Below are 5,601 nucleotides of genomic sequence, written 5' to 3'. Positions count from 1 at the left end.
ACCATTTGAGTGCCTAGTGATTGAAGAGGCCAGAAGAGGGCATCCAATCCCCTGGAACTGGTTATAAGCCAGTGTGTGCGTGCTAGGAACTGAACCCAGGTTCTCTGGAACAGCCACAAATGATCTTACTGCTGAGCCATCTCCCCAGCCTAGATCTATACTTGTTAAGAACTATAAAATACATACCTATATTTCACTTCTTCCCAGTGACCAGCAGCTTACTGGGCTCTGAATCTCTGCCCTTCTGATTCCAAAAAGTCCTTTCTGCATTCACTATTCTGGCTCTGCAGTTTCAGATGGGCTCTTTCCTTTCAGCATCCCTGTCCTCCCTCTCACTGCAGGCCTTGTGGACGGAGCTGTTAGTACTCCCACTGGCCCCTCAGCCTCTGCAGCTGGGCTCTCTGCTCATCTACTCCATCCATTTAGGGTTCTACTCCTCATCCAAGCTACTAATCGGTTGTGATTGTCACCTCCATGCGACCACTTCCTCTTTTTCTTCCTGTTCCCAGGGATTTTTCTGCTCCCTTTCCTCTGAGAATTCATTCTCTTGTACTTGGCTTCACAGTTTGTAGTTGTGTATGGGGGACTTCCTGCTGGCCTTACTTTATATCCCTTATCTCACTCCCATGATCTCAGTACTATATATTGGTTGTCATTTCACCGTACAGGTGTAATATCTCTCTCTCTCTCTCTCTCTCTCTCTCTCTCTCTCTCTCTCTCTCTCTCTCTCTCTCTCTCTCGTGTCAAAGGTGTACCAAATCTCTTGCTTGACCCCACCATCTGAATACCTCAGAATGCCTCAAACAGCCTGTGTAGAACCACGATCTCCCACTGTGGACTCTGCCTTCCCTAAACATTTGTCATCTCCTAGGAAATTCACAGAAAACTAGATGTCAGGATTGAATCAGCCCCTCCTATCTAAAACTCTTTGAGAGTACCCATGCTGGGTCACTTTTAATTCCTCAGATTTGTCATTTGCCTATAGGGTGTTTAGCTCCTTAAACTAGCTTGTCCTCTTTTACCCAAGGAATCCTCTCCAAATGTTGCTTCATCAAAACAAGTCTTTTTACTTTATCTTTTCTATTTTATCTCCTGATGACCTAATTGTATTGCTTACTTAAAGCTGTATGACAAAAGTCACTCTAAAATTTACTATTTTGAAATAGTAATAATCACTCATTATCAATTCCTGTTTGTGGGATGGGTGTTGTTTAGAAATGGTAGTTCTTGTTGGTGGTCTCATCAGAAACTGCTGGGAAAAGTGTGTGTGGTGGTGGGGGGTACCTGTTAGTGTAAATGTGTGGACATTCTCATGCACAAGTATGTTCCAGTGGAAAATGGAGCTATCTTCTCTGATTATTCCCTACTTTTATTTTTTGAAAGTCTCTTACTAAACTGAAATACCTCAATTCGGCTAGGCTGGCTGGCCAGTGAGCTCTGGACTTCCTGTCTACCCATTCTACCTCCAGCCACCTAGGACTGGTGCTTCAGCCATATTTCCCTGTGCCTGGACTTTTCCAGAGGGTCTAGGGATTCAAACTCAGGTCTTCATGCTTTCCTTGCAGACATTTTATTGACTGAGCCATATTCCTGGCCTGGTGCTAAGTTTCTAGAGCCAGAATGTTCGTTCACCTATGTGGCAGGCACCTCTTGGCCATCATGAGGGGCCCCAGTCTCTCTCTGCTTTGGCCAATGCACATTTCCTGAGCTTCCCTACATGTTGAAGTGACTTCAAAATCAAGAAATGGACAGATGGGGTTGGGGTAAATGCAAGGAGGGAGAGACTTAGGGAGGGAAGAAGGGAAGGAGGGAGGGAGGGAGGGAAGGGAGAGACTGGGCAGGAGGGAGGGAAGGAAAAAGAGATGGAGGGAGGGAGGGAGGGAGGGAGGGAGGGAGGGAGGGAGGGAGGGAAGAAGACAGCAGGAAAGGGCATCCTTTAGATGCACTAACCCCAGAAGCTGCAGAGCTTCATGTCTATAACGCTCTGTTCACTGGAAAGAAGTGAGGGGTTGGGGATTTAGCTCAGCAGTAGAGCGCTTGCCTAGGGAGCCCAAGGCCCTGGGTTCGGTCCCCAGCTCCAAAAAAAAAAAAAAAGAAGTGAGTCACTTAGACTCTGATCACACCTGTGAGAGAGAGCTCTTAGGGGGAGAGTGTGAGGCTTAGATAGGAGACTTTTTCCTGGCATGCATAAGTCTCAAAGAATTCATTACAAAGACTTCTATCTATTTGACCGCTGTGATCCTATTCTCCAGTTCCTAATGGAACACTTGGCACTCCCATAGAGAATAAACAAGTGTTGTTATAGCTATGTGCAATGCCTGAAACAGCCAATGTAGACTGACATATGAGGATCACTCAGAGTTCAAAGCCAGCCTAGGCTAAGTCTAGAACACAGACGGGCCACTAAAGGACGGTGTTTTCTCCTCCTATCAGTCTTCTGAGCTATGGTCCCACTTTAGTCTCTAAACCAAACAATCAACTGCCCAAAAACCCACTGGACATAGGACTAGGCCAGGAGAACATGACTCTTACACTCCCCTCTGGCTCAGAGTAACCCATCTCTGCACTGAGACCAGTCTCCATTATTATTGTCTCAACATGTCTGATTTTTTTTTCTTGTCTGAGGCCTGGGAAGATTACTGAATAAAATCCTGGCTGTACAGCATGAGGAGTTGGGTACAGATTTCCAAAATCCGCATAAATGCTGGAAGAGCATGGTGCCTTGTCTGTAAACCACTGGGGAGACAGTACATGCCTCCCCAGAGCAGGCTGCCTGGCTAGACTAGCTACAGAGCTCTAACTTAAAGTAAGAGACACTGCCTCAAATAGTACAGTGTCAATCCTAAGCCAGTGCCCAGGGTAGCACAGAGATAACAGTACACCCACATTTATCATAGCATCATCCAAAGTACCTAAGAATAGAATCAACCTCATCTTCATCACTGGGTGAATGGATAAAGGATTGTGGTATGTACACACAGTGAAATATTAAGCAGACCCCTTCATTTGCAGTGAGATAATCCTGGCACTCAGGTAGGCAGGTGGATCTCTGTGAGCTTTGAGACCAGGTTGATCTACATAGCAAGTTCCAGGCCAACCTGGGCTACATAATGAGAACCTATTTTTAAACAAAGAAAAAAAGCAACCCATCATAAAACACAACCAATAACAACAACACAAGTGGTTTGGAATGTAGACTGGTGATGACTATGGAATGGGAAAAGTAGCTGGACTGTGGTGGAGCACACCTTAAATCCCAGCACTCAGGAGGCAAAGGCAGGTGATCTCTGAGTTAAAGGCTAGCCGGCTCTACAGAGTGAGCTCCAGGACAACCAGGGCTACATGAAGAAACCCTGTCTCAAACAAAACAACAAAATAACAACAACAAAAGAATGGAAAAGGTACAGACAGGCCTGATCAATGTACACTCGGGCACGTGCTGAAATATCATTACCAAACCCCATTACTGAGATTTTATACAGAATAATAAAAAAGCCAATGTTAGGGGCTGGAGAGGTGACTTAGTTGAAAGCACTTGCTGTTTTTCTAGAAAACTCCAGTTCAATTCCCAGCATCCATGTAGGGTGGCTCACCTAAAACTCCAGCTCCAGAGACCCAACATTGTCTCCTGGCCTCCGTGGGCACCTGTGCTCATGTGCACATACCCAAACACAGACATACATGTAAGTAAAAATAAAAAGTAAGATTTTTTTTAAAAAGTCATTGTCAAAAGGTCTCAAATCAGTTAGCTCTCTAATACCATATTGTACTGGGCAAAGCAAGTCACAGTGATGGGCTGGCTGCCACTCATAATAGCCTACGGTGCATCTTGTAAAAGCCTGGAGTGGACAAACCGAAGGCTCCAAATGCAAAGACATGGTAAGGAGATAGAAATGCTCGCTCTGAGCTGACCGGGATACTGAATACACAAGTTGCAACAACACAGGGAGTCTGGCAAATACAGACATGTATTAATGTATGCATTACATATTTTCAAAACGTATTCGTTAATTTTTTGAGGCAAGTTCTCTTGTAGTTCATGTCATGTTGTGTGGCAAAAACTAGATCCTTCTCACCTTCCCCTTTAACTTCAACATCCTCAATCCACCCCCTAGCCCACCTCACTTGCTACCTGCAGAGGCCTGTGAACGGCCAACAAGGCCTGTTTGGTCAGTTTTTCTTTAAATGTTTGAATGCTTACACAAGTCTGCACAAGCAGCAGCTGCTTAAAAATCTTCCTTTCAATCTTAGTTTTCTCTTTTTTCTTTTGTGAAGGCTTTCTCCTACCCTTTTATTTCAAGAAAAGGAAATGTTAAATATTTAAAATTTTTAGATAACTGAGAAAAGTATACATAGGAAGATAAATACCATCCATCACACATCATAAACTCTCCACTTAGTAGTTAGGAAAAAAATTAGACTGCTCCTACCATACAACATGTAGATTACTATAACCAAACCTGGGTTCAGCATTGCACCTTGCTAGTGTCTTGTCATACTTACGTCTAGCCAACTGCTTATATTTTCTTTCAGATATATTTTAAAAGATTTATTTATTCATTTAAATATTTGTTTTATTTATGTGTATAACATTTTCACATACACACATGTGTGTGTGTACCACATGCATGACTGTTGAATTGCCTGGAACTGGGGTTATAGATGGTAGGGAGCCATCTCGTGGGTGATGAGAATTGGATCCAGGTCCTCTGCAAGAGCAACATGTGCTCTTAACTACTGAGCCATCTCTGCAGCCCCTCGTGCTTATATTTTCTGAGCCCACTATAGAACACAAAGGAAAGACCACATATTACATGGGTAACTTTATAAGATAAAGATCAATGCCATCTCCCAATATTGACAAATACATGGTCGTGATGAAAATTTCAAATCGATTTTTTTGCTTGTTTGTTTGTTGTTTGTTTGAGGCAGGATTTCTCTGTGTATCCCTGGATGTCCTGGAACTTGCTCTGAAACTAGGCTGGCCTCAAACTCACAGAGATCCTCCTGCCTCTGCCTTCCTAGTGCTGGGAATGAAGATGTATGCCACTGCCACCCTGCTTAAATCAGTATTTTTTTTTTTTTTGAGCTTAGGTCTTATGCAACTCAGGCTGGCCTCAAACTCGTGTATCAGCATGTCTGATTTATGCTGGACTGGGGATTGATCTCAGGGCCTTGGGACTGCTAGGTAAGCTTTTTATCAACAAAGCTCCTAAGGGAGGTAACTCCTACGTGACTCCTAAGGGACTAAGGGATGTAACTCCTACGTAACTCCTAAGGGACATTACTTCTACGGAACTCCTAAGGGATGTAACTCCTACGTAACCCCTATGGGAAATTATTTAAAAAAATTTTTTTTAATATTTACTAATTTGCAGTGGGTAAGGATGTACTGTGAACAGGACATGTGTGTGGTAGTCAGACGATAACTTTCTGGGGTTGTTCCTCTCTTTCCACCATGTGAATCCCAGGTCATCAAACTCGTGTAGCAGGTACCTTTACCCACTGAGTCATCTCACCACCCCTAAAGGAACAATTTTTTAAGACTAAATTTACCCCTGAAGGAACGATTTTTTTTTTTTAAAGACAAAATTCGTTAAA

This window comes from Rattus norvegicus, chromosome 1, assembly GCF_021556685.1.
Source record: "Rattus norvegicus strain SHRSP/BbbUtx chromosome 1, alternate assembly SHRSP_T2T, whole genome shotgun sequence".
NCBI lineage: Eukaryota > Metazoa > Chordata > Mammalia > Rodentia > Muridae > Rattus > Rattus norvegicus.
The sequence above is the reverse complement of the archived record's forward strand: the minus strand, read 5'-3'. Positions refer to the sequence as shown.